Genomic DNA, 10,072 nt, shown 5'->3' with positions numbered 1-10,072 from the left:
CTGAATCACAGGCCTGTACCTCTGAAACCAATAATACATTATATGTTAATTAATCAAATTTAAATAAGAGATATGTTAAAAAATAAAAGAGGCTATGGAAAAACAAAATAACAAAAATAAAAAGCACAATACTATAAAACACTGGATGCAATGCTTTGTAAGAAAAGCGTCAAGGAGGGATGCCTGGGTGGCTCAGTCGGTTAAGCGTCTGCCTTTGGCTCAGGTCATGATCCCAGGGGCCTGGGATTGAGTCCTGCATTGGGCTCCTTGCTCAGCGGGGAGCCTGCTTCTCCCTTGGTCTGCCTCTCCCACTGCTTGTGCGCGCTCTCTCTCTCTCTCTCGCTGACAAATAAATAAATAAAATCTTTTAAAAAAAGATAAGAAAAGGGTCAAAGCTTTGGGCATTTATTATTATGCTTATTTTTGCTTATCCTTATAGTGGAGGAGAGTAAAATCTTCCAATGCTTGTTCATTCAAGAAGAACCCTGTGCATCAGTGCCCAGATACGCCTACATGATGCTGCCCTCCCATCCTTTAGGTAGATAACGCATTCTCTGATGGAGGTAATGGGATGAACTTCATCACACAGGGTCAAGAACAGAAGATCCTGATCACTAGATCCCATGCAAGGGGGGTAAACAAATTGGAGGAAAACAAATACCAAGCATGCATCCATCACCTATGGTTGTGTGTCTCTTCATATACTTGAGACCCTACAACAGTCCTATGGAGACAGATGTTATTATTCCCAGCTCTTCTGTCATATTTCCTTACCACCAAATTGGCCATCAGGAGCCTAGGGGATTCAATTTTCTCAGGAAGATTTCATTATGGCATTCTTGAGCTCCTTATTCCTGAGACTGAAAATGATCGGGCTGAGAAACGGGGTGAAGACTATATAGGTAGTGACCATCAGAGTGTTACTGTCTATAGAGTGGGGACCCTTGGGCTTGAGGTAGATAATGGAGACAAAACCATAGTGTACAATGACCACAGTGAGGTGAGACACACATGTGGAGAAGGTCTTGTGCCTGCCCTCAGCAGAGGGAATCCTCAGTATGGTGGCCACAATGAAGACATAGGAGAAGATGATGAGGTATTAACAGCCCATCAGAGCTGTGACACATACCAGGACCACAGCCAAGGTGACAGAGGATGTCTCCTTCCCACAGACCAACTTTAGGAGGGAAAACGCTTGGTAGGCAAAATGGTGAATCACGTTAGACCCATAGAAGGTGAGGTGAAAAACTATCAGGGTCACCATCATCCCCATGACTGAGACCAGCCCAGCACCTGGACATGAGATGGCACAACCATGGGGACTCATGAGCACATTGTACCTCAGGGACTGGCAGATGGCCACATAGCAGTCATTGCCCATGATCATGAACAGAAAGGGGTGCTATATGTCCTCACAGCACTATGCCCTCATTTATTCATTCATATAGTCAAGAAATGCTATTCAAGGCTTATTTTATATGGAAATATTCTAGGTGCTCGAATCCAGCAATGACCAAAGTCTAGGGCCCTGCTCTGTCCTTTTCATGGTCCACTGAGGGAGGCTGTCATATAACCAAAGCTGACATCACAAAGTAGTCAGAGGTGTGTTGGGGACAGCCTGGGGGATCTGCAGAAGCTAAGTGTGGGTCTCAGACCCAGCCTGGGATATAGAGACTTTGAAATTGGTGGTGTCTACAGGGAGAACTGAAAGGTGAGTAGGTATGATTCAGGTGAGGCAGGGAAGTGGAACAGGGATTTCCAGACAGAAGGGACAACAAGTACAAAGACTCAGGGTGACAGAAGCATAGTGCATTTGGGACAATGGTATGTTCAGTGCACAGGGAGAGTTGGAAGTTGCTAAGTGTGGTTCTGGAATTAAAGGCAGACAGGTGAGTAGGGCAAGAGCGTGCAAGACCATGGTGTCCACTTGAGGAGTTTGTTCTAAGGGCGATGGGGACCCCTAAATGTTTTTTAAATACATAGAGGAAAGAGCTGTATTCCATTATGTGAAAGTATTCATGGATGTTTCCATTTGGGGCTTCCTGTGAGGGTGTTCTTATGACATCTAGTACATGTCCTCTGGTGGATTGATACTTATGTGTTCTGTTGGGTCTATAGTTAGGTGTGTAAAAATACCGACTCATAGGGAATACCTGTGTCCAACCTGAATAGATATTGCCAAACAGTTTTCCAAAGTGGTTGTACCAAGAGGTACATTTTAAGCACAAGCAGCATGGTCAGATTCCTGTTTGTAGAGACCCCCTCTGGTTGGTGTGATGGAAGCAGCTGCTGAGGGCGGGTGGGATGGGCAGACTCAGGAAGAGATGGGGAGAGGTGCATGAGGGCATCCTGGATGGGGTGGAGTGGCAAACTGAGGTTGATTTCAGACATAGAATGGACAGTATTGCTGATTGGACAAAGGGAGACAAAGTGAACTATTTCTACTTCTAACACTCAAGACACCAAATGTGTGAGTTATTTCCACACCAATGACCAATTCTCCAACTACCCAGACACCACCTTGGTGTCCTATAATTCAGTTCTGACACTTAATACCTGGAGATGCCAGTCACAAGTATTCACTGCTCAGGGTACCCGCACTTCTGTCTGACGTGGCTACAAATGTGGGGATTTCCACATTCACCCCTTTCAGTTTGGATACTTTAATAGGATGACTCACAGAAATCAGGAAAATGCAACACTTACTCTTCCCAGTTTATTATGAAAGAACAACTAAGGAACAGCCAAATAAAAGAGATGAATCCTTCAAGGCATGGAGGAAGGAGTGAGGAACTTCCATGGCCTCTCTGGACAGGCCACCCTCCTAGCACCGCCATGTGTTCACCAGCTGGGAAAGTCTCTGAATCCCATTGTTTAAGGAGTTTTTATGGGGGTTTGATTAAACAGACATGATTGATTAATCATTCATCCTTATTGACCATCAATCTGTAACCCCTCTCCCCTCCCTGGAGGTTCCAATTCTCTAATCACCCCTTGGAAGTTCTGATGGGCAGCTCCCTTCCTAAAACTATATAGAAGTCCCCAGGCACCACTCATCTCATTAACATACAGAAGCTACTATTCTCACTCCTGAGACAGGGGCTTAGGGGCTGTGTCTCAGGAACTGGACAAAGACCAAATGTTTTATTAGACCCAAGGATGCACATACTAAGGTGGATTCTCTGACTGGATCACCATGACACAGAGATAGGTCAACCAAGGGAAGAAGTGGGGTTATCCAGTTTGGTCAGAAGACTCTGAACACTTCCATTGACCAAGAGAAACCAGTCTCCAAGACCCAGCTCTAAATTACCCTTATTCTGGGAAGCCTTCCAGCTGCCGTGATCCCAGGGCAGAGCCCCGGATTCCCACTCTGGGCTGCTCAGCTCCTGCTTTCCCTCTGACCCTGCCCTGACCCCAAGGTCTTGAGGGTATCTAATCCTGTCTATCTCCCCTAAGACTGGGAGCTCCTAGTCCTCAACAGGGTCTGGGGCTCTCTGGGCAGAGAGAGAAGCAGGGAGCCTTGGTTGTGTTGGAAGAAGGAGTAGAGGCTGCAGGTCCCTAGAGGTGCTCTGATGATCCTCCTGGCCTCTCCAGACTCTGAGGGCAGCCTTGCAGGTTGGTGTCTCAGGGAAGCCCTGGGGAGCAGCCTGCTGGGAAGTTGCAGCAGGGATAAAGCACACAGCATCAGTTCTAGGTGCCCCGAGGTCTGGCCCCACACCTGCCCCTGTGTGCTGCTGACAGCCTCAGGCAGGAGAGCTTCTTCTGTCCTCCCCTGCTGGCTGCTTCCTGGAAGTGGCAGCCCAGGCTGAGGGGGACGAGGAGGGACAGGGTAGGTGGCAATACTTGGACAGTTATGGGGAGCAAGACCCAGACTCGTGATGGGGACAGAGTCTGGGAGAAGGGTCATAAGAGAGGATCTTACTAATGGGCAGCTTGTGGGGTTTTTTTCAGGATGCCCATTCTGGGTCTTGGGTACTTTACCCAGCCTAGTGCCCTTTGCAGCTTCTAGGTCAGTGGTTCTCAGCCCAGGATGATTCTGCCCCACAGAGGACATGTGCACATGTCTGGAAACACTTTTGATTGTCATGACTCAGGAAGCCTGGGGATGCTCCTGGCATCTGGTGGGATGAGGCCAGGGATGCTGTTGAACATAATAAAATGCACAGGATAGCCACCATCCCTGAGAATGATATGACCCCAAATGCCAAGAGTATAGAACATCAGAAACCTTGCTCCAGGTGTGTATCTTGTCTGTGCTGTTGTGTCCTGACTTGGGTGACAGTGGTCTTTGCTATCCTGGAGAGTAGCCTTATGGGGGAGGCAGAGGGGTGAGCTTGATGCACACCTGGGATGTGTGACAAGGACTCTGCACCTGTGTGTGAACCATCTTCTGTGAGACCAGAGTAGACAGAATTCTCTCCTGCACCTGTCAGAGGAGACTGGGGAGCCCAGCCCAGAGAACTGCTGCCACTCCACCCAGCAGGAGCGGGGAAGGCAGGGTATAACGGTGAGACAGGGGCTAGGTGAGAGGGTGGAGGTTGGACCAGCCACTTGTGGAACTGGGTTGTCAGGTTACCAGAGGTACCTAGGGTCCCCGTGAGGTCAGAGGCCATGAGTTTAGAATGGGGTCAGTTGGTCCCATGTGGTACAGACTGAGGACAGAAAACAGCTTAGAGGGCAGAAAAGATGTCAAATTGGTAGTGATAACTACCCATCTGAGGTAAACATGGGGCCCTTTCTGTGAATGCTCACGGACCTTGTCAAGACAGTTCTCTGCTTACTCCCATTTTTCATTTGGGGTGAGGAGGCTCAGAGCTGGAATTTTCTTTCTCAGAAACACACAGCAAACGCTGGGACTTGAAGCCTGGCTCTGATGACTGCACCGGGTGTATGTTTCAGACAATGCTCTCTGGAAGCCAGAATGGAGTGGGAGCAGAGGAGGAGCCTGGGGCAGTGAGCAGTGCAGGGGAGGGAGGTGGAGCCACAGAGAGGGAGAGGAGCAGAATCCAGGGGCAGCCATTTTGTAGGCAGAGGTGATGCTGAGTGACGGGGGAAGAGGCACAGAAGGGGGCTGACACCGGTGTCTGGATTTCTGGGTGGGACAGCTGCGGGGCCACAAGACTATTTCCAGATCATCAGCACAGCCTTCCTCACTCCAGGAAGGTCCTTCCCTGGCCTGCCATTTCTGGCCTGCCATCCTATTGTGGGGGATCCTTGGGAACAAGCCCCCAGGGAGACCACAGGGTGTAATTATGGCTGGGCCCTGTCCCAGAGCCCACGATTTCCAGAGCTCTGGGCAGCAAATGAGGCTCAAATCATTCATAAAAATATTTTTTTGCTTTATTTTATGGCAGACGACAGGTGCAGAGGTTTGAGTCAATGATATTTCTGGTTCGCTGCTTTTGATAATCACTGGTCTTCACAACGACAACGTTCTTCTCTTATTTTGTTCATGTTCTCTTTCTGCCACCCTGTTTCCCTCCAGTTTCAGCAACCATTGTAACACACTGAAGGTATGCTCTTTGATTTGTGTATGCTCTTGTAGATAGGTATTGTTTCTCTGTGCATATCTACGTTGTAAATTATTTTTCCTTTTGTAATTTCATAGAAAATTGGTCACTTTTAGATTTTATAGAAATGTTTTTAGTTTACAGAAAAAGGCATACACCCTCTCTCCTGCACACCATTTATTTTTTTAATTTTTAAAATTTTATTATGTTATGTTAGTCACCATACATTACATCATTAGTTTTTGATGTGATGATCCACGATCCATTGTTTTCGTATAACACCCAGTGCTCCATGCAGTACATGCCCTCCTTAATACCCATCACTGGGCTAACCAATCCCCCCTCCCCTCTAAAACCTGTTTCTCCGAGTCCATAGTCTCTCATGGTTCACTCCCCCCTCCAATTTCCCCCACTTCATTTTTCCCTTCCTTCTCCTAATGTCCTCCATGCTATGCCTTATGTTCCACAAATAAGTGAAACCCTATGATAATTGACTTTCTCTGCTTGACTTATTTCACTTAACATAATCTCCTCCAGTCCCATCCATGTTGATGTAAAAGTTGGGTATTCATCCTTTCTGATGGCTGAGTAATATTCCATTGTATATATGGAACACATCTTCTTTATCCATTCATCTGTTGAAGGGAATCTTGGTTCTTTCCACAGTTTGGCTATTGCGGACATTGCTGCTATGAACATTGGGGTGCATAGGGCCCTTCTTTTCACTACATCTGTGTCTTTGGGGTAAATACCCAGTAGTGCAATTACTAGGTCATAGGGTAGCTCTATTTTTAATTTTTTGAGGCACCTCCACACTGTTTTCCAAAGTGGCTGTACCAACTTGCATTCCCACCAACAGTGTAAGAGGGTTCCCCTTTCTCCACAACCTCTCCAGCATTTGTTGTTCCTTTCCCTGTCCATTTTTGCCATTCTAACTGGTGTAAGGTGGTATCTCAATGTGGTTTTGATTTGAATTTCCCTGATGGCTAATGATGATGAACATTTTGATGTGTCAGCCATTTGTATGTCTTCTTTGGAGAAGTGTCTGTTCATGTCTTCTGCCCATTTTTTGACTTGATTATTTGTTTTTTGGGTGTTGAGTTTGAGAAGTTCTTTATAGATTTACCTCTTGTGTTACTGTGGTGCATTTGTTCCAATTGGTGAACCAATATGATACATTATTATTAATATCTCAGCCCACATGTTATGTTAGAGTTCACTGTCTGTGTTGCACGTTCTATGGGCTTGACAAATGTATAGAGACAGCATCATCCAGAATAGTTTCAGGTGCTCTGTATTTCACACGCCCAAATGGAATTATGCTAGAGCATTCATCTGGTTTTTGCTTCATTCACTTAATAATACTTTAAAAAATATTTTTAATTTAAATTCAATTAATTACCGTATAATGTACTATGGTTTCATAGGTACAGGCCTGTGATTCATCAGTCTTATATAATACCCAGTTATATCATTACATCACATGCCCTCCTTAATGTCCATCACCCAGTTACCCCATCCCTGCACCCCCCTCCCCTCCAGCAACCCCCAGTTTGTTTCCTATGATAAAGAGAGGGCCCTTTACATGGTTGTATGCACATCCAACTGCTGCCTGGAGCTCCAGTAGTTTCATCCAGCCCATGTGACCTGCCCTCTTCCCACTTATGGACAAGCAAATTTTCCCATTCCTCACCACCAGCAATGCTACAAAACATCCCCTGACATGCTGCCCTACAAATACCTGTGAGCAATGGAGATAGATGCTCGGGAGCACATGTGCTGGAGCTCTGAATTTCCACCCTCTAGTTCTCACAGGCAGGGCACGAATATTGCTTTCTCCCCATACCTGATCAGCACTGGGCACTTTCTAATTTGGGGCATTGAACGTGTAGACACTGAATTTTCACTGCATTTCCCTTTCTTTCTCTCCCTCCCTCCTGCTTTTTTTTTCTTTAAGCATGTTTTCATTTGCCTGTGCTGCGCCCTCTGTGAGTTCTCTGCTCACACCTTTACTCATTTCTGTATTGAGCTTTCTACTTCTTGTAGTTGCACTGGTTTCTTGTTTATTCTACATCCTATTCCCTGGTCAGTTGTGGACAATGAAAATGATCTTTCCCCACCTTTCCATCTCCCCTTAACTGGATCCAGGACATCATTTGTTGAATAAATACTCTTCCTGTTGATGTTTTTATTCTTTCAAAATCACCTAATGTTTGTGCTTGTGAAGTTTGTTTAAGAAGTCCTTCTCCACTCCTAGATCAACAAAATTCTTCTCCTTCACCTTCTCCTATTAACTTCCCAGTGTCCTATTTCGTATTTATGTCTTGAATCCTGGAATCGGCCTTTGCATGTGGTCTTAAGCAGATATTCAGATTGAGTTTCCTTCATAAAAGGACCAGCTTTCCCACCACAAACTCCTGAACAATCCACCATTTCCCTTTGATTTGTGCTCCCACTTTTATCACATGTTGAGCTGTGAATCATGGGGGGATAGTTTCTGAGGTATCCAATCAATTTGATCAGTGTCCATGTCTGTTCCAGATTCACACTTAAAAAAGACTATGATGTGTAATATGTCTATGATGAGTCTCCATCCCTGCCAGAGCATTTCTTTCCTATTGACTCCATTTTTAGAAGATTAGTACAGTTTTGCACTGACCTCATTTTTCAGAAGGAATTTGAGGAAACTTTTATGAGATGTACAGCTGATTCACTGGAAGTGTAAATGCAGTCGCCCTGATGCTATAATTTGAGGAAAAAGTGTCATCATTACCATATTCGCTGACCTCAACTGAGAGTGTAGACTGTTCTCTATGTATTCAAATCCCCTTCTACATTTTTGTTAATGGTAAAAATATCTAAAATTGGAGGTATTGCATGTGTTTGATTGAATCCTTGATGTTTTATAAGGAGGCGTCCAAAGTGTGCTATGAGGACCCTGGAGTCCCAGAGACCCTTTCTGAGGGACCATCAGGTCCTCACTTTTCCAATGAAGGTGAGGATGTATTTTCTTTTTTTTTTTTAATTTAATTTAATTTTATTATGTTGTGTTAGTCACCATACAATACATTATTAGTTTTTGATGTAGTGTTCCACGATTCATTGTTTTTGTATAACACCCAGTGCTCCACGCAGTACGTGTCCTCCTTAATACCCATCACTGGGCTAATCCATCCCCCCACACCCCTCCCCTCTGAAACCCTCAGTTTGTTTCTCAGAGTCCATAGTCTTTCATGGTTCATTTCCCCCTCTGATTTTCCCCCCTTCATTTTTCCCTTCCTTCTCCTAAAGTCCTCCATGGTATTCCTTATGTTCCACATATAAGTGAAACCATATGATAATTGACTTTCTCTGCTTGACTTATTTCACTTGGCATAATCTCCTCCAGTCCCATCCATGTTGATGTAAAAGTTGGGTATTCATCCTTTCTGATGGCTGAGTAATATGCTATTGTCTCTATGGACCACATCTTCTTTATCCATTCATCTGTTGAAGGGCATCTTGGCTCCTTTCACAGTTTGGCTATTGTGGACATTGCTGCTATGAACATTGGGGTGCATATGGCCCTTCTTTTCACTACATCTGTGTTTTGGAGGTAAATACCCAGTAGTGCAATTGCTGGGTCATAGGGTAGCTCTATTTTTAACTTTTTGAGGAACCTCCACACTGTTTTCTAAAGTGGCTGTACCAAATTGCAATCCCACCAACAGTGTAAGAGGGTTCCCCTTTCTCCACAACTTCTCCAACATTTGTTGTTTCTTTCCCTGTCAATTTTTGCCATTCTAAGTGGTGTAAGGTGATATCTCAATGTAGTTTTGATTTGAATTTCCCTGATGGCTAATGATGAACATTTATTCATGTGTCTGTTAGCCATTCATATGTCTGTGGAAGGAGCCTAGATGCCCTTCAACAGATGAATGGATAAAGAAGATGTGGTCCATATAGACAATGGATTATTACTCAGCCATCAGAAAGGATGAATACCCAACTTTTGCATTGACATGGATGGAACTGGAGGGGATTGTGCTAAATGAAATAAGTCAAGCAGAGAAAGACAATTATCAAATGGTTTCACTTATATGTGGAACATAAGGAATAGCATGGAGGACATTAGGAGAAGGAAGGGAAAAATGAAGGGGGGGAATCATAGGGGGAGACGAACCATGAGAGACTATGGACTCCGAGAAACAAACTGAGGGTTTCAGAGGGGAGGGGGATGGGGGGATGGGTTAGCCTGGTGATGGGTATTAAGGAGGGCGTGTATTACGTGGAGTACTGGGTGTTATATGCAAACAAGGAATCATGGAACAATACATCAAAACTAATGATGTACTGTATGGTGACTAACATAACATAATAAAATAAATAAATAAATAAAAATATGTTACATTGATATTGAATAGGTTGACTCTTCTTTTGAATGTATCTATAACTGAATATTGTCAGAAAATCTCAATGTTACTTTATAAGATGGTGAATATGGAGAGTGATAATGCACCCAAACAAAAGCCAATTAGAGGCTCAAGTTTTCTTGAGTGTAAAGAAATCGCCAGACCAAA

General features: G+C 44.6%; 1 pseudogene; it reads right to left on the bottom strand.

The window, feature by feature from the left end:
- Positions 1 to 814: 814 nt before the first annotated feature.
- Positions 815 to 1,578, bottom strand: LOC118005582 (annotated as a pseudogene).
- Between the last annotated feature and the right edge of the window lie 8,494 nt (positions 1,579 to 10,072).

Source organism: Mirounga leonina, unplaced genomic scaffold (assembly GCF_011800145.1).
Source record: "Mirounga leonina isolate KUSES-001 unplaced genomic scaffold, KU_Mleo_1.0 Mir_94, whole genome shotgun sequence".
NCBI classification, from domain to species: domain Eukaryota; kingdom Metazoa; phylum Chordata; class Mammalia; order Carnivora; family Phocidae; genus Mirounga; species Mirounga leonina.
This window is presented reverse-complemented; position numbering and strand designations above follow the sequence as displayed.